The following is a 19,876-nucleotide window of genomic DNA, read 5'->3' as shown; positions in this document are numbered from 1 at the left end:
ACTCAATAACATGACCGTGGCCGGGTGGCTCAGGTGTTTGGAGCGTCATCCTGTACATGAAAAGGTTGTGGGATTAATTCCCTGTGTGAGCACATCCTAGGTGATGGGTTTGACTCCCAGCCATGCCCTTTGGGAGGCAACTGATCCATGTTTCCCTCTCACATCTATGTTTCTCTCTCCCTCTCCCTCTCCTAAAAATTAATAAGAATAACTCAGGTGAGTATTTAAAAAATAAAAAATGTCATGCTTTGGATGATTACCATGTTCCAGTCACTGTTCTAAATGCTAAACACGAATGACCTCATTTCATCCTAAAATGCGCCAACATTTTCACTGTGGTTATCTTTAGTAGGGAGATGATGGGTAATTATTTATTTTCCAAACGTGCCCATATTTTTCTAATTTTGACAGTGGGCATCAATTACATTTGTAAACAGAGAAAAATTAAGTTATTCAACAACTGTTGTTTAGAGAAACTTCTAATTAGTTCCCAAGTGAACTACTTTGCTCATGTTTGAATTATCCTCTTCTATTCATTGGGGGCCAATCTTTCCTTTGAAAGTGCTTGCCCTTGGCCCCTTTTCCTGATGCAGGTAGGAGGACTGTGGTGAAGTCCCTGAAGTCACAGAGCCTGGGGACCCAGTCTAATGACTGTGGGGCCCGTGTGGCACAGCCCTGCTGTCCTCATGACTTTGAGCTGCTTCCCAAGAGCAATCCTTCCTAAACTCCACACATAATGCCCATCCGACATGGACACTTATTCCTCTAGAGCAGCCGTGGGCAAACTATGGCCCACGGGCCGGATTCGGTCCGTTTGAAATGAATAAAACTAAAAAAAAAAAAAAAAGACTGTACCCTTTTATGTAATGATGCTTACTTTGAATTTATATGAGTTCACACAAACACTCCACCCATGCTTTTGTTCCGGCCCTCCGGTCCAGTTTAAGAACCCATTGTGGCCCTCGAGTCAAAAAGTTTGCCCACCCCTGCTCTAGAGGCAACTGCAAGTTTGCTGTCATTAGCATTTTCAGGATGACACAAGGTAATATTTTGCTCTTCTAACCCTTCCAAGTACTCCAGTACACGTGCACATGTGTGCATGAGCCAGAAACACATGCACACGCAGCGACATACTCAGGAGTCGCTCAGCACATCACAGCCTTTTGTGTCCATAGCTCCAGGACTAGCCTAAACACTTCTGTCTACACAGCGGTTAAGGCCTTTGCACTTCTGAATCAAAGAAGACTTGTTGAGAATGTAGTAAATATATTTAAAAACACACTAGGCACAATATGTAATGACTAAGCCTAAGAAGTGTCAGGGCCAGGGAATATACATTCAAGGAAACTGATGGTTACATCGGCAAGGACCTTTTTACTAGTTGCAAGATTCTCAACACCTCTCTTGAATTCCTGAGCTTCAAATCAGCATAGCCACCGGAACTTTCATGTCCTGCTGGCACCTGGATCCCAACTCGCCCCCAAATGACGTCCTATTTTCCCGACCTCCAAATGCTTCCCTCTCTTCATTCACTGTCTTGGTGACGGGTATTTCCGCAGCCTCCCAATCTCTCACCGCACCTCCCATCCACTCAATCCCCTGACTGTGTCCGAGCCACCCTCCCCAGCCCGCCCAAGGCCAGGATGGCATCATCGCTTACCCGACAGGTTTGTAAACACTAACATAAATGGAGCCGCTATATTTTTTAAAAAAATTTTTTTATTTCGTAGAGGAAGGGAGAGGAGAGAGAGATAGAAACATCACTGATGAGAGAGAATCACTGATCAGCTGCCTTTTGCACACCTCACACAGGGGATCGAGTCTGCTACCCGGGCAGGTACCCTGGACCAGAATCGAACCCAGGACCTTCAGTCTGCAGGCAGATGTTCTGTCCACGGAGCCAAACCAGCTAGGGTAGAGGGCACACTTTTTGGATAGCAGTTGTGTACTATAGATTAACAGCCTTAAAAAATAAACATAGATTTTTAACTCAGTCATTATGCCTTTTGGAATGTATCTTGAGGAAATAACCATCCATGCACTATCATATTGAAGAATTGCATTCAATTATTATTTATACCAGAAGGAAAACAGAAACACTAAATGTTAAGCAACTATATGATTGTACTTCTTTTATGCATCCAGTGACATGTATTTCAAGTTTTTCTTAGAAAGTGGGAGAGACCATATCCTATATAATCCTATTTAATACAGAGCAAATATGCAAGGGTGTCATCACACCGTCACACCTTTGCACCCTCGTGCTGGGGCCAGGGGACCTGAGGCCACACCACCTGCCCTGGTGCCAGGGCCAGGGGACCTGAGGCTGAGCCTGTGGATCTCAGGCCATGCCACCCGGCCCCAGCGCTGGGCCAGGGGTCCTGAGGTTGTGCCCCCCACACAGAGCAGCTTGATGGGGGACCTGAGGCCACATCCCCTGCCCCGACTCCAGGGCATGAGGATCTGAGGCAGTGCCTCCCACCCTGGTGCCAGGGCCAGGGGTCCTGAGGCTCTGCCCCCCGCCCAGCACAGCTTGATGGGGGACCTGAGGCTGCACTCCTGCCCAGTAGGGCTTGACAGGGGAACTGAGGCTGCGCCCCCCACTCTGCATGGCTTGACGGAGGTGGGGCCAGCCGGGTTGGGTCTCACGCGATTTCAAGGCACACGCAGGTGGGCAGGGACTTGACTCTGGGTCCGGAGGCATGTCCTAGACCAGGAGTCCTCAAACTACGGCCCGTGGGCCACATGCAAAAACAAATACTGTATTTGTTCCCGTTTTGTTTTTTTACTTCAAAAGAAGATATGTGCAGTGTGCATAGGGTTTTTTTCATAGTTTTTTTTTTAAACTATAGTCAGGCCCTCCAACAGTCTGAGGGACAGTGAGCTGGCCCCCTGTTTAAAAAGTTTGAGGACCCCTGCCCTAGACCGACAGGAGGGAGATTTTCATAAACATTTTACTAATTTTCTTTCATCTCTGACACTTCTATTATAGAGTAAGGGCAAATAGCTATATTAAAATATTTCCTCTAATTAATTCCCTTTTAATGTGCATGAATTTCATGCACCAGGCCACTAGTGTTAAATATAAGTAGTTAAGAAAAATTTAATCCTGAACTTTCACAACTTATACACTGCAAGTTATTTTTGTGCATCCAATATATAAATGCATCCATAAACCCAAGAATATGTTCCAAAATACTGACATCTGTTAATGCTGAATAGCATGACACACTTCATTTTCATTTTTTTCCATTTCCTAAACTGTCCTCCATTGACTAGAGTAACTGAATTGCACACCTCAGTTCCAAACCAGGGACAAAGTTGAATGAATGTGGGGGCTGTGGTAACAAAGCACACTCAGAAAAGAACAGCAGTTCACTTTTATTTTCTGCTGTAACAAACAGCTTAGAACCCACTCCTCTAGAAATGGGGAAACAATAGAATTGAGAGTACTGAAGGGCTTGTACAAGTAAACAATTAGGCCCCCATGATGATGTAGCAACTCTGTAGGGTTCATGCCTCAGGGAAGCATGCACAAAGAGGGAATCTAAGTCTTAGCCCCCATTTACAGTACTGGCGTTAAAAAAAACATGGGGGCAAAATGTGATTCATGGTGTGAATCATCAGGGAAACCTTGCGGAGACAGGAAGAGGCAGAAATTCTCAGTTGGTCATTGTCTTCAGCAGTCAGCCGGCTAAATGAGGGGAAAAGAAAATCAAATAAAATATGATAAATTGCCTTAACCAGTTTGGCTCAGTGAAGAGAGCATCAGCCTGTGCACTGAAGGGTCCCAGGTTCGATTCCGGTCAAGGGCATGTACCTTGGTTGCAGGCACATCCCCAGTAGGGGGTGTGAAGGAGGCAGCGGATCGATGTTTCTCTCTAATCAATGTTTCTAACTCTATATCCCTCTTCCTTCCTCTCTGTAAAAAATCAATAAAATATATTTTAAATATATATATATATATGATAAATCTGCACCTAGCTCTCTCTGTCCTCTCAAGGTGGTGACAGGCCCAGGTCACCATGAGTATCTCCCTAGAACTGACTTTTTATTATTTTTTAGAGAGAGTGGAAGGGATGTGGGAGGAAGAGAGACAATAAAGACACAGACAGAGAATCAAGAGTGAGAGAGAGGGAGAGAGAAACATAAATGTGAGAGGAGAAACACATGGATCAGTTGCTTCTCTCACACACTGGCCATGAACTGACTGGGAGGAAGGTATTGAACCTGCAACCCAGGTAGGTGCCCTTAACAGGGAATAGGACCTTCCACCCTCCAGGGTGCCTGCCCAGGCTCTAACCACTAAGCCTCACTGGCCAGGGCTAGATCTGACTTTTGGGGGAAATCTCCAATTCAATATTATAAAGACCCTCGGGAGACCCACCCTAGACACCTGCCCGCCCCACCTCCAGTCCCCACCATGACCCTCTTTAGAACTAACATAGCAAGAAGCCTGCCAGACACCATGACCTCCTGGCGAACTGCCCCAGGATGAGGTTCGGAATGGATGGCCAGGAGATGGAACGCTACCTGTGCCTCCATAGATGAGCTGAACGGCACCTTAAGGACGCTAGAGGAGAATCAGTTAAGGCACCATCCCATCCAGACTTTGCTGCTTCCGCTCAGGCCACTCTCCCGCGTCTTGTCCCCTCACGTATGGTCCCTCCTTCCTGGTCCCTCAGGCCGCCTCCCCCACCATCTCCACTGTCCGCCATTACCCATCCCCTCAGCCCCCCGCCCCCCCACCCCCGGCCGTCCCCGCCCCTCTTCCCTCACTACCCAGGCTGACCCCTCCTCCCGACCCAGTGTCTGGCCTAGGTCCGTCCCCCTGACCACCCGGCCCCTCCTCAAATAGGATACAAGTGAAAAATGTCTCGTATTGGCCTTCCGGCCATGGGTTCTGGGTCGGCATCTGCTTCTGGCCCTGGAGCATTGAGGGCCTCAGTGACCTATGGCGCTTCCCTGGGAACTGCACCGCCTTCACCTCTGCCGCCTCTCCCGGGGCCCCTGAGGCCTCCAGGGCCATCTGGGATGCCAGGGTCGCCTGGAATGGCCTGTTCTTCCCCATCTTCGGCCACGCGGCCTGGGACACCGTCGTCATCCTCCATGGCCCCTCAGCCTCTCCTTGCGACTTCTGAGAGCCCGTGCACCTCTAAGGGAAGATGGGTTGGTCCGGAGCCTCGCCCCCTAGTGGGTACAACCACTTGAACTCCCAGAGCGCATGCGCAAACAGGCCCTGCGCCATTGGCCAGAAACCCAGCCAATGAGTGCCCTGGGTATATGAATATTTCCCACGAAGCCTGCCCAGCAACAGGCTGGCGCAAACAGGCCCTGTTCCATTGGCCAGAAACCCAGCCAATGAGTGCCCTGGGTATATGAATGTTTCCCGCGAAGCCTGCCCAGCAACAGGCTGGCGGGGGAGCCTCAGAGCCTGTTCTGGTGCCTGCCCAGCTACCCTCACGGTGAACAGCTGGCCGCCGGGGGTCCCTGTCGTTGGGCCTGAGAGTGGGTCAGGGGCCTCTGGGCCGGTCCCCCGGCAGTCCCGCCTGGCCCCGCCTGCCCTGCCCCCGCGAACCCCAACTCAGACCCTGGAGGAGGCGGGATGGATGGGCCTTGCTCCTTCAGCACCAGTTCCCACCCGGGCACTGTGACTTAGTGCGGTTCCCCAGCATGGGGGAAGGGTAGCTGCCGGCCCCTCTGCCTCTGCCCGCACGCACACCGCCCTGTCTCACACGTCAGGCTGGGGCGGGCGGGGTCCAGGCGCTCAGGAGGGACCAGCAAGTTGGACACAAGCAGAAAAGGAGCCGCAGCACCAGCCCTGGTCAATACCTAGTACCTCTGCCCTCTGTTGGCTCAGTTCCTCCTGAGCGCTGGGCAGGCTTGTGGGAAACAGACACCTGCAAAGGGCACTCATTGGCTGGGATTCTGGCCAATGGCGCAGGGCCTGTTTGTGCGCATGCGCTCTGGGCCTTCAAGTGGTGGTACCCACTAGGGGGCGAGGCTTCCAGACAAGGCCTCTTCCCCTGAGAGGTGAGCAGCTCTCAGAAGTCCCAAGGAGAGGCTCAGGGGCCATGGAGGATGACGACGGTGTCCCAGGCCGCGGGGCCGAAGATGGGGAAGGACAGGCCATTCCGGGTGACCCTGGCATCCCAGATGGCCCTGGAGGCCACGAGGGCCCCGGGAGAGGCGGCAGCGGGGAGGCCGGTGCTGTCGCCAGGGAAGCGCCACAGGTCGCCCGGGCCCTCGACGCTCCTGGGCCAAACGCAGATGCCGAGCCATTGCCCATGGCCGGAAGGCCAAGACCAGACATTTTCCAGTTGTATCCTATTTGAGGAGGGGCCGGGTGGTCAGGGGGATGGACCTAGGCCAGACACTGGGTCGGGAGGAGGGGTCAGCCTGGGTAGGGAGGGAAGAGGGCCGGGGCCGGCCGGGGGTGGGGGGGCGGGGGGCTGAGGGGATGGGTAATGGCGGACAGTGGAGATGGTGGGGGAGGCGGCCTGAGGGACCAGGAAGGAGGGACCATGCGTGAGGGGACTAAGACGGGGGAGAGTGGCCTGAGCGGAAGCAGCAAAGTCTGGATGGGATGGTGCCTTAACTGACTCTCCTCTAGCGTCCTCCTGGTGCCCTTCAGGTCATCCTTGGAGGCAGAGATAGCCTATCATTTTCTGGGCCTTCCTTTCCAACCTCACCCTAGGACTCTTCGCCAGGAGGTCACAGTGTCTGGCAGGCTTCTTGCTATGTTAGTTCTAAAGAGGGTCATGGTGGGGACTGGAGGTGGGGCGGACAGGTGGCTAGGGTGGGTCTCCCGAGGGTCTTGATAACATTGAATTGGAGATTCCCCCAAAAGTCAGATCTAGCCCTGGCCAGTGAGGCTTAGTGGTTAGAGCCTGGGCAGGCACCCTGGAGGGTGGAAGGTCCTATTCCCTGTTAAGGGCACCTACCTGGGTTGCAGGTTCAATACCTGCCCCCCAGTCAGTTCATGGCCAGTGTGTGAGAGAAGCAACTGATCCACGTGTTTCTCCTCTCACATTTGTATTTCTCTCACTCCCACTCTCTCTCCTTCCCCCCTCTCTCTTGTCTCTCTTCCTTCCACCTCCCTTCCACTCTCTCTCTCTAAAAGAATAATAAATAGAAAGTCAGTTCTAGGGAGATCCTCATGGTGAACTGGGCCTGTCGCCACCTGAGGGGACAGAGAGAGCTCGGTGCCGATTTATCATATTGTATTTGATTTTCTTTTTCCCTCATTTAGCCGGCTGACTGCTGGAAACACTGACCAACTGGCAACTTCCATCTCTGCCTGTCTCCGTGATCTTTCCCTGATGATTCACGCCATGCAGCACATTTTGCCCTCATTTTTTTTTGTTAACCCCAGTACTATAAGTGGGGACTAAGATTTAAGTCCCTATTGGTGCATGCTTCCTTGAGACATGTACCCTAGAGTTGCCAAATCATCATGGGGGCCTAATTGTTTACTTGTACTTGCCCTTCGGTACTCTCAATTCTATTGTTTCCCCATTTCTAGAGGCGGAGGTTCTAAGCTGTTGGTTACAGCAGAAAATAAAAGCGAGCTGCTGCTCTTTTCTGAGTGTGTTTTGTTACCACAGCCCCCACATTCATTTGACTTTGTCCCTGGTTTGGAACTGAGGTGTGCAATTCAGTTACTCTGGTCAGTGGGGAACAATTTAGGAAATGGAGGAAAATGAAAATGAATTGTGTCATGCCATTCAGCATGAACAGCTGTCAGTATTTTGGAACATTTTCTTGGATTTATGGATGCATTTACAAATTGGATGCCCGAAAATCACATGCAATGTGTACTGGTAAATTTTTCAAGTTCAGGGTTACATTTTTCTGAACTACTTGTATTTAATATATGTTCTCTCCCTCTTTCTAAGAAAAACTTGAAATACATGTCACTGGATGCATAAAAGAAGTACAATCATGTAATTGCTTAACAATGTGTTTTTCCGGTTTGGCTCAGTGGATAGAGCGCCGGCCTGCGGACTGAAGGGTCCCGGGTTCGATTCTGGTCAAGGGCATGTACCTGGGTTGCGGGCATATCTCCAGTGGGGGATGTGCAGGAGGCAGCTGATCGATGTTTCTCTCTCATCGATGTTTCTAACTCTCTATCTCTCTCCCTTCCTCTCTGTAAAAAATCAATAAAATATATTTTTTAAAACATTTAGTGTTTCTGTTTTCCTTCTGGTATAAATAATAATGCAATGCAATTCTTCCCTGTGATTGTGCATGGATGGTTATTTCCTCAAGATACATTCCAAAAGGCATAATGACTGAGAGTTAAATTTTTACGTTTATTTTTAAGGCTGTTAATCTATAGTACACAATTGCTATCCAAAAAGTGTGCCCTCTATCCTAGCTGGTTTGGCTCAGTGGATAGAACATCTGCCTGCAGACTGAAGGGTCCTGGGTTCGATTCTGGTCAAGGGCACATGCCTGGGTTGCAGGCTCGATCCCCAGTATGGGGTGTGCAGGAGGCAGCTGATCAATGATTCTCTCTCATTGATGTTTCTATCTCTCCCTCTCCTTTCCTCTCTGAAATCAATAAAAATATATTTTAAAAAATGATAAATTAATAAATAAAATAAAAACCAAAAGTGTGCCTTCCCACCAGAATTCCAGTTTGCCCACCTTCTGATACCAATAGGCCAGCGGACACAGGGTTACTTCTCAGCTGAGGGGCCCTGGCACCTCCATCCCCACCCCTACCCCCACTTTCCACCCCCCACCCTTGAACAGCAAGACTTTGCTTCTAGGAAGAAGGACAGCCCATGAGGGCTGTGCCAGCAGAGGGCAGAGCAACTGGGAGTTGTCCTAAGGTGGTGCTCACACTCCTGTGGCCCTTGTGTCAAACTGGTCCCTCGTGAGCACCTGGGCTGGACTGGCCCAAGCCTGGGGCCTGGAGACATGGCAGCATGTGTACCGGGCTCCTGGCAATCACAGAGCAGATGCAGTGGGTCTGGCAGCTACCTCCCTCCCCCAGGTTGGGAGGCACCATGGAGTGTAGACAGAGAAGTGCAGAATGGTGTGGAAGGAGCAAGGCCCATCCATCCTGGGCTGGAGGATGCTGAGGGGGAGGCAAGGCCCAGGAATGACTCCTGTTGTAACTGAAAAACGCACGTTCTGCTCTGTGGGCTCACCAGAACTTGCCAGGCTTGTGCTGGTGCAAAAGGAAAGAGGTTTTATTCAGGTGCCAGCCCTGGAAGAATGGTGGACTCGGGTCTCAAAGACAACCCCCCTTCTTTCTCAAACCCAGTTCTTAATAGAGATAGCGAGGGGAGAACTTTTTTCTATCCAATTATCTTGCTAGCTTTTGGGGTGTTTGGGACAAATGCATTGCTCCTTCTAGCCTTTGGGTGCTTGGGCCCTATCCACTTATAAATTCTGGCTTCTGGCGCTTGTCCATGCATCTTTTGGCATGCTGGGTGTAAGAACCACCCCCTTGCCATCTTGGCCAATGTGGGAGACTCCCCAGTGCTCCTTCAAGGCACGCATGTCCCACCCTCAGGAAGCCTGAGGTTGCTGCTGTACGCAACGTCCACACATCCAGGACAAGCCCGTTAGAGTCCCTGGGGAACCCCTGCATCTTGGGCGCCCACATGCTCTGAGCAGCCCCTGTGCAGCTGCCCCTCCATAGTGGCCAGCCGGGCCTGCGCTCCGACTGAGAGCTGCCTAAGGTAACTCTGCTGGTAATACCCTCAGGGCTGGGTCCTGCACAGGCTTTGCAGACTCTGGCCACATGTGGAGCCCTGGGAGGACAGGCTGGGACTGGCCCAGAGGCACCTGACTCACTCCCAGAACTCGATGACAGGGACTGGCAGTTAGCAAGCTGGTCACCCGTGAGGGTAGCTGGGCTGCACCAGCTCAGGCTTTGAGGCTCACCACAAGCTGGGGGCAGGGCAGGCTGGGCAGGAAACAGTCTCGTGCCCAGAGGCCTCAAGAGGGGTTTCTGGGAAGTGGCACAGGACCTGAAGGGTTGAACAATTTCTCCCGCTAGAGGGCAGAGCTTCGGAGGGAGCCTCATTCCCTCTGCCATTAAGCTGCCTCTCAGAAGTCAAAAGGCTGAGGAACCATGCAGGCTGGAGACCAAGGTGCAGGCGGTGTGGCGGAAGATGCTGAAGGCCAGGGCAATCCAGATGGCCCTGGAGACCAAGAGGGACCCGGTACAGGCAGCATGGGAGAGGCTGGTGCTGAAGGCGGAGGAGCTCCAGTCATGAGGGCACTCGACCCTCCCGGGCTGGGCGGAGGTGCCTTGCCAGGGCCCAGTTCACATGCTGGGTCCACAACCAGAAGGCCAGGAAGACAACAGCTCAATTAGTATCCTTTTTTGAGGAGTGGCTGGGAGAGGCAATGGGATGGGGAAGAGGGGGTCAGCCTGGGGGTACTGAGGGGAGAGGGGAGCCCCCGGTGGCTGAGGGGATGGGCCAGTGATGGGCAGTTGAGATGGTGGGGGGAGGTGGTCTGAGGGACCAGGAAGGAGGGAAGGGCGGGGGAGGGAGGGCTTAAGAGGGGTGACAGTGACCTGAAGGGAAATAGGACAAGTGTGGATTGCATGGTGCCTTAACTAAACCTCCACTAGCTTCCTCCTGGTGCCTTTCCCATCACCCATGGAGGCAGTGAGGGCTGTCCAGGCCCTGGCCCGCCATTCCCAACCCCTCCCCAGGGCGGTTCGGAAGGAGCTTATCCTATCTAACAATCTTCTAATTATGGAAGTTCTAAAAAGGGCCAACTGCCGAAACCGGTTTGGCTCAGTGGATAGGGCGTCGGCCTGCGGACTGAAAGGTCCCAGGTTCGATTCCGGTCAAGGGCATGTACCTGGGTTGCGGGCACATCCCCGGTGGGGGATGTGCAGGAGGCGGCTGGTCGATGTTTCTCTCTCATCGATGTTTCTGACTCTCTATCTCTCTCTCTTTCTCTCTGTAAAAAATCAATAGAATATATTAAAAAAAAATTAAAAAATAATAATAATAAAAAAGGGCCAAGTGGGGAGTGGTGGCAGGTGGTTAGCGTGGTTCTGCGGAGGGTCAATCTAATAGTGAATTGGAGACACCCCCCCCCCAAAACAAAACAAGTCAGGAGGTCCTCCTGGTGTACTGGGCCTGTCACCACCAGAGGGGCCAGAGAGCTAGAAGCAGAGTTATCACATAACTTGATTTTCTTTCCCCCTCATTCAGCCGACTGAGTGCTGAAGACCCTGAACAAATGGGACTTTCTCTCTGCTCCTGTCTCCATGAGCTTGGCCTATTGGTTCTGAACACGCAGCGCACTTCGCGCTCATGTCTGAAAAGGGGCTGGGACTAAGCTAGAGGCCCTCCCTAGGTAGTGCATGCTTCCCTGAGGCATGGAACCCTACAGAAGCTGCCACTTCATTACGTGGGCCTTGCCTAATTGTTTGCTTGTATTGCCCCTTTGTTACTTTCAATTCCATTGTTTCGCTGTTGCTGGAAGAGGGTTTCTAGATTGTGTGTTACAGCAGAAAATAAAAGTGAATTGCTACTCTCCTCTGAGTACATTTTCAGTTACCCAATCCTCCATATTTACTTGCCTTTGTCCCTGGGTTGGAGCGGAGATGTGGAATTCAGCTTTTCTAATCAGTTGAAGACACTTCAGGAAATGGAAGAAAATGCAAATGATTTGTCATGCCATTGTGCATTAACAGCTGCCAGTATGTGGGAATATTTTCTTAGTTTTATAGTTGCTTTATATATTACATGCACAAAAATAGCATACAATTCAGTCAAACGTCATTTCTCCACCATCTCCCATCTTCAAAAATTAGGTTCTCAACCAAGTTGTTCACAGAAAAATGCCTAGATTGTGGAACCAATCTTCAGTTTTTGAACTGACAATCCTTTCAAGCTGATACGTCAGCGTGACAAAGTATCTCTCAGGCAACAAACAATGGAAAGAATGCTTTTGTTGCTGGCTCAATCAACATCAAGGATAAGCACAATTTTAAAACATTAGGAGGCCATCAAGAGTGCCAATGTTGCTAAGGGTGTGAAAGAAACTGATCACAGCCCTAGCCAGTTTGGCTCAATGGGTAGAGCGTCAGCCTGTGGGACCAAGGGTCCCAGGTTCGATTCTGATCAAGGGCACGAACCTCGAATACAGGCTTCTCCCTGGTCCAGGCCCTGGTTTGGGTTCCTTCAGGAAGCAACCAATTGATGTGTTTCTTTCACATCGGTATTTCTCTCTGTCTTTCCTCTCTCTTCCACTCTCTCTAAAAATCAATGGGAAAATATCCTCTGGTGAAGATTTTAATAAAAAACTGATCACAGGCAATGGAAGAGGTAGGAAAACTGTTGTTGATTTGGATGAAGGAAAAGCAGTTAGCCAGTGACAGCATTTGGGAGGCAGTGATAACTGAACAAGAAAAGATGCTGCATGCTGATCTGAAAGACATCCCTGGACCAAGTGCTAAAAGTGATTCCTTTAAGGCTAGTAGGGGTGGTTCGATAAACTTAAGAAAAGAAGTGTTTATTTACACCTTAAACAGTACATTAGACATGCACTGTATATATGAAAAGTTACAACAGAATCATTTGGGGGTCTGGAATGGATTAATTCAATTTACATTATATTTGATTGGGGGGAAAATGATTCGGTTTTCGAACAAATCACTTCTCCAACAGCCCTCCAGAATGAATTAAGTTTGAGGTTCCACCATATATAATTTTTGCAAGATCAGGATTAAATTCTTTCTGAACTATTTTCATTTAACATATGAGTTTTCCTCTAAGAAAAAACTTTAAACACATATCATTGGATGCATAAAAGAAGTACAATAATTTAATTGTAAAACATTTAATGTTTCTGTTTTCCCTCTTCTTATAAATAACTAGAGGCCTGGTGCATGAAATTCGTGCACAGGTGTGATCCCTAGGCCTGGCTGGCGATCAAAGCATGAGCGTCTGGTGTGGAAGGGCAAGTCCTAGCCGACCTCTGGGCCCTGGGCAGCACTTGGGCCCCTGGGCCCCCACCTGCCTGAGTCATGGCGCCAGAGTCCCCATGCAGAGATGCGGTGAGCACAGCTAGACGACATGGGCCAGGGTGCAGCATGGGCCTCTGGGCCACCCAGTAGCACCACACAGAAGCCGGGCGGGCAGCGGGTTCTCTCCCGGCCAGCCTCACAGACCAGCTCCTGTGGGCTGCGGCCTGGCTCACCTGAAAGAGGCCGCGCGGGTGCAGGATGAGCTCCTTGTGGGTGCCTAGCACCTGAGCATGGGGGCTTCCCCAGCATTCGAGCCCTGGCGTCCTGGAGTAGAGTGGCAGGGGGAGTGAGAGCGAGCTCAGCGGATACCCCGCATTCGCATCACACCTCTGTCCCAGTCACCCCAACCCCCAGGTATCCGGCAAGAGGTCGCAGCCCTCTGCCCGGGCTCCAATGGAGGTTGGTTGCTACCACCCACCCCAGTTCCTCATCCGAGCCCAGGGCCTGCTGGCCACTGGTCACTGTCGACAGGGCGATCGGTCGGGGCTGGGCCCCTCCACCCAGCTCCCTCAGTGCCTGGGAGCCAGGCAGCGGCCCTGCCCCCTGCCACCGCTGCTGGTCGCCGTCTGCAGGGCAATCAGCTCTCCACTTGCACCTGCCTTGGCCTGGTGCTACCCACTCACCTGCTCCACCATCCCACTGCAGTCCCACTCTCGTCGGGCCAGCAGTGCCTCCACTGCCGCCTGCTGCTAGCACCGCATCGCCAACACCCGCCATGTTCCAGCTGCTCCCTGGTGGTCAGTGCACATCATAGAGAGTGGTTGAACTCCTGGTTGAACAATTTGCATATTAGGCTTTTATTACATAGGATGATTCATTGGAATTATTCTATATGATTTTGCGTGAATGGTTATTTCCTCAAGATAGATTCCAAAAGGTAGAATTACTGAGTTAAAAATTTGTTCCTATTTATTTTTTCAGGCTGTTAGTCTGCAGTACGCAATTGCTATCCAGAAAGTGAACCCTCCCACCACAATTCTAGTTTGCCCATGATTATTTCTTACCATTAGTCCTGATTCCTGCCAAAATTAAAAACAAAAACAACAAACTTAGTTTGCATGGGAAGATAAAACAACCCAGTACTGGAATTAGAATTTTGTCCTTACTAAGATTTCAAAGAAGTAAAGAAAAGTGTTGAGAGGATTAGTTACACATTTTGGGGGAGGAGTTAGCTCTCTCTGATATACCTTGTTTTCAACAAATTTGCCTCCCTAACCCGGTATGACCTCATCTATAATAATAAAAGCATAATATGCTAATTAGACCAGACGTCCTTCTAGACGACCTTCTGGACAAAGTCGGGCTGTGAGGGAAGCCTGGGTCCTGGGTGCAAGAGGGAAACCAGTGACAGCAGCCAGGGGAAGGAAGGTCTACTCTTGCATGAATTTTCTACATTGGGCCTCTAGTCTTAAATAATTACATCCGCAAACACCCAATTTCAAAATAAGACCTTATTAACAGGCACCGGGGATTAGGACTTCAACATATCCTTTTTGGAGGGCACAATATAACCCATAAGAATCCTCCATTATTTCCCATTTCACTCAGAGCACAAGCCCTTAGTATGACCTCTGAGGTCTTACAGCAACTGGCCCGCCAATTCTCTGACCCCTATCCTGCCACTCTCTTCTTCACTCACACTGCTCCAGCTCACTGGTCTACTCCCTCTCCCCACCACCTTCTAGCCTTTGTTCCAATCTCACTCACACAATGAAGTCTACCCAACCACCCCATTTAAAATTGAAAACCACTCATCCCAGTACTCCTTATCTTTCCCCCCGCTTTATTTCATACCATAAGACTCCCCACCTGCTCACACACTACATAATGTAGTTATTGTTTTTTTAATATATTTGTATGGATTTCAGAGAGAAAATGAAGAGGGGAGAGAGAGAAAAAGAAACATAAATGATGAGAGAGAATCATTGATCAGCTACCTCAAGCATGCCCCACATTGGGGATCAAGTCAGCAAACCGGGCATGTGGCCTGACTGGGAATTGAACTGTGACCTCCTGGTTCATAGGTTGATGCTCAACCACTGAGCAACACCAGCCTAGCTGTAATTATTTGTTTTGTTTCTTGACTGTCGCTCCCCATTAGTATATAACTTCTATGGAAGCCTGGAACAGTGTCTAGCAATAATGATTATTAAATTATTGATTAAAGTTAATAAAGAAAATATTCTTGTGGCCAAAGAGTAGGGTAGAACTTAAATGTTATTTAAAATTAGTAAGGGAGAAAAAAACCCAAGATGGCAGCATAGGTAAACACCGGAGATTGCTGCTTAGCACAACCACTTCAAGAATACAACTAAAAGATGGAACGGACATCATCCAGAACCACAGGAAGGCTGGCTGAGTGGAAATTCTACAACTAGAAGGAAAGAGAAAAGCATACCGAGACTCAGAGGAGCTGCGGTGCGGAAGTACAGAGGTACAGAGGTGCACATGGAGAGAGCTGGCGGCTGAGGACACGGTTGTCTTTCTCAATCAGTAGGGAGTCTCAAGCTCTGAGTTCCAGTTCCAGGTGAGTCTCTGGGGAACCTGACTCATACGGGAGAAATTGGACTGTCTGGTATCGGTCGGAACTTGAGGGCAGCTTTCTCTCGGAAGTGCTTGCAACGATTGCCAGGACACTGAGAAGCAGATCCTCTGAGAGCAGCCATAGCTGCTTGCTCCACCCTGTTGATCCCCTGGGACCCCCACCCCGCCCAAGCTGTGCCCCGGCTTTTGCATATGAAAGGCCTGGCCCTTTGCAATCTGAAAATTACCTAACAAAATTGTAGTTGGCCCAAGGCCCCAGAGAAACTTGCATTGCTTCACAGCTAAGCTCCTGCTGGGTAGCCTCAGGCAGAGGCTAGATTAGCACCTCCTTAGAGATCCAGGAGCCAGTGTGCCAAGTGGTCAGAGTGGCACCATCCAGATTGCAGCTCCTTGGATCCATAAAGGACACACTAAGGGGGCAGACTGAGTGAGCACCAAAGCCCCACTGAAGCAAGTTTTGCCCCAGAAGGGTGTTTCCAGCACACAAGTTCTCCCACTGCAGACACAGCTGATTCTCGTAGCCAATTGGCCTGGAGGTCAATTCCTCCCATTGATACCTACAACAATCAAGGCTTAACTACGACAAGACTGTTCACAAAGCCCACAAGGGGGTGCACCAAGAGTGTCCACCTCAGGTAATTGGGGAGGCTGAGCCACTGGGCCCTATAGGACACCTAACACAGAAAGCCACTCTATCAACACAGGGAAGAATAAAAAAAGCGGAGACAAAGAAACAGGACACAAATGACAGAAATGGAGGAAAGCAAACTACTGGATATGGAGTTCAAAACCACACTTTTAAGGTTTTTCAAGAACTTTCTAGAAATTGCCAATAAATTTAGTAAGACCCTCAAAAAGTCTGGTGAGACCACCGATAAATGTAGTGAGACCCTCAAGAAATCTAGTGAGACCCTCGAGGTTATGAAAAAGGACCAACTAGAAATTAAGCATACACTGACTGAAATAAAGGATATGCAGAGTTCCAACAGCAGACTACAGGATCGCAAGAATCAAGTCAAAGATTTTAAATACGAAGAAGCAAAAAACACTCAACCGGAAAAGCAAAATGAAAAAAGAATCCAAAAATAGGAAGATAGTGTAAGGAGCCTCTGGGACAGCTTCAAGCATACCAACATCTGAATTATAGGGGTAGCAGAAGAAGAGAGAAAGCAAGATATTGAAAACCAATTTGAAGAAATAATGACAGAAAACTTCCCCTACCTGATGAAAGAAATAGACTCACAAGTCCAGGAAGCGCAGAGAACCCCAAACAAAAGGAATCCAAAGAGGACCACACCAAGACACATCATAATTAAAATGCCAAGAGCAAAAGACAAAGAGAGAATCTTAAAAGCAGCAAGAGAAAGACAGTCAGTTACCTACAAGGGTGTACCCATACGACTGTCAGCTGATTTCTCAACAGAAACTTTGTAGGCCAAAAGGGAGTGGCAAGAAATACTCAAAGTGATGAATGCCAAGAACCTACAACCAAGATTACTTTACTCAGCAAAGCTATCATTCAGAATTGAAGGTCAGATAAAGAGCTTCACAGATAAGAAAAAGCTAAAGGAGTTCATCACCACCAAACCAGTATTATATGAAATGCGGAAAGGTATCCTTTAAGAGGAGGAAGAAGAGGAAAAAGGTAAAGACACAAATTATGAACTACAAATACACATCTATCAACAAGTGAATCTAAAAATCAAGTGAATAAATAATCTGATGAACAGAATAAACTTGTGATTATAATAGAATCAAGGGCATAGAAAGGGAGTAGACTGACTATTCTTGGGGGGAAAGGGGTGTGGGGGATGCGGGAAGAGACTGGACAAAAATCGTGCACCTATGGATGAGGACAGTGGGGCGGTGAGGGTGAGGGTGAGGGCGGAGAGTGGGTTGGGAACCGGGAGGAGGTGAGCTATGGGGGCGGGGGGAGAGAAACAACTGTAATAAACTGAACAATAAAGATTTAATTAAAAAATAAAATAAAATTAGTAATGGAGCCCTGGCCAGTTTGGCTCAGTGGATAGTGTCGGCCTGCAGACTGAAGGGTCCAAGGTTTGATTCCCGTCAAAGGCACATGCCCAGTTGCAGGCCTGGTCCCCGTAGGGGGCGTGCTGGAGGCAGCTGATCAATGATCATCTCTCATCATTGATGTTTCTTTCTCTCCCTTTCCTTTCCACTTTGAAATCAATAAATATATACATTAAAAAATAATAAAAAATAAAATTAATAAGGGAAGAATATCAAGAATATATTTTTAAAACAACCTCCTGGTCATCAAGAAGATAACGGCAATCCTAGTTTTGTAACGGGGCAAAGGATATGAATGGTCTAGTTACAGAAGAAGAAACCCCCAAAGATCCCAAGGATATGGTGCAGTGGAGATGGCCACAGTCCTAGCAGAGGGCACCCTGACACAACTGTGTCAAATAGTCTGCCCATCCGGAAAACCCGGCAACTGTGCCCTTGGGAAGCTGTCACCTACCCCCTTAAGGAGTTTATATGAGGATGTTCATCACAGCATTCTTTGTGGAGGTGGCAGACGGGGCCACCTAGGTGTCCAACTGACTTTCTCTTCTGCCCTTGGTTCAGACCATTGGGTGTGTCAGGCCACAGGCACTGAATGTTCCCCATCTCCACCGAAAGCTTTTCCAGGGAGGCTCAGAGCTGACCAGGGTCGTCTGTAGTCCATTTGCTAAAGGTGGGGGATAAAAATCACGTTAAAGGTGATGACTCCCTTACACCCAGCGCACACCCCCTCTCCTGAGACCTGACACTCGAGTGTCTCCTTGTATGCACGACGCGGACCCTCTCTGCCTAACACTGGCTCTTAGGCCCTGAGCACTTGCCCCCACTCCATCTCGGCTCCTTCTACAGCTGACACAGCCCGCGTGCTGCCCTTCACGGTGAACATCTTTTGAACCGCCTGCAGGTGGTGTTGGTCATCTGTGGCCATGGACCTGCCGGCCATCTCTGCCTCCAGGAGGCAGCTGAAAGCACAGTGAGCTTGCTGGGGAAGACGTGGTTAAGGCGCCATCCGCAGCTGAATTTTCCAGTGCCTCGGGCTTCCTTATACCGCAGAGGCTGGCCTTCACCCCAGGCTCCCGCTCAAGTTGATTACCAACAACTCCCCACAACAGCCAGGGCCACACCTGGGATAATTTTGATAGCTGTGTTCACTTCGCTCTATTTGTACACATGGTCAAACTTCCAGGCCAGGATAAAATTCCCATATTCCCATTATTCATCACCATGGGACCTGCCTTGTTGATGGCCATTTGAAGTTCAACCATGCCCCCAAACTCAGCTCACTGGGACGTGAGTCATTGGGATGACCTCGATGGGGAATCACTTGCACCCCTGATCCACAAGGTTCTTTGAACCTTTCCTGAAACTGGCATCACAATAAAGCACTGGTATAGCCCACCACAATCTTCTCCTGGGTCAGGCAGCCTCCACCGCCTTTGATGAGATTGAGATCAGCATCTGCTTCATCAGCACCATCGAGGGCAAGGGCGAGGGCGATCTGTGGGTGTTGGTCCAGGTCACTGAGAGTTAAGCCAGACTGCAGGATGAGCTGATGGACCTGGAAGGAGGTGGGAACACAGACAAGGTTCACATTCCCTTGTGTCATTCTCTCGGCTATTTGCTGCACAGCGTGGGCAACTGTAGAACCACTTCCAATCCCCAGTACTTGGTTATTCCTCATGAGATTCTCCTTCTTTGAGAGGCCTACAAGTTTCTTGGCCTCCTTACCATTGGTGCTTGTTCTGCCTGAGCCTCCTCGAATCGCAGACAACTCACACCGGGGTGGGCCGAGGACCAGCCCTGGGTGCTAGAGTGGCAGGGCTAGGACCAGCCTGTAGATGGTGCTCAGGATGGTGCCCCTTTACATAATCCTCTTAGAAGTCCCAATGTTTGATCTCACATGTAGTTCACTCGCACTCTGCAGCTCAGTTGGCCAGGGTGAAGGTATGCCTAAGTCCAAGGTCAAAACTGTCTCTCTGAACCTTAACAACAGCTCTGCTTGGTCCATTAACATGGTTGTCTGGGTCAGTACAAATTCCCTGCTCAGCTTAGCAGTGATGACGAACCTATGACACGCGTGTCAGAGGTGACACGCGAACTCATTTTTGGGGTCGATTTTTCTTTCTTAAATGGCATTTAAACATTTAAACATATAAAATAAATATCAAAAATATACATCTTTGTTTTACTATGGTTGAAAATATCAAAAAATTTCTATATGTGACACAGCACCAGAGTTAAGTTAGGGTTTTTCAAAATGCTGACACGCCGAGCTCAAAAGGTTCG

General features: G+C 49.5%; 1 pseudogene across 1 annotated transcript; it reads right to left on the bottom strand.

Moving 5' to 3' along the window:
- Nucleotides 1-6,065: 6,065 nt before the first annotated feature.
- Nucleotides 6,066-19,271, bottom strand: LOC308511923 (ribose-5-phosphate isomerase-like; annotated as a pseudogene). Its single transcript has 5 exons — nt 18,684-19,271; nt 18,418-18,552; nt 13,189-13,279; nt 9,162-9,181; nt 6,066-6,255 (listed from the first exon to the last, which is right to left on the bottom strand). The product of its transcript is annotated as a ribose-5-phosphate isomerase-like (transcript).
- Between the last annotated feature and the right edge of the window lie 605 nt (nt 19,272-19,876).

This window comes from Myotis nattereri, assembly GCF_964212035.1.
Source record: "Myotis nattereri genome assembly, chromosome: X".
NCBI classification, from domain to species: Eukaryota; Metazoa; Chordata; class Mammalia; order Chiroptera; family Vespertilionidae; genus Myotis; species Myotis nattereri.
The sequence above is the reverse complement of the archived record's forward strand: the minus strand, read 5'-3'. Positions and strand labels throughout refer to the sequence as shown.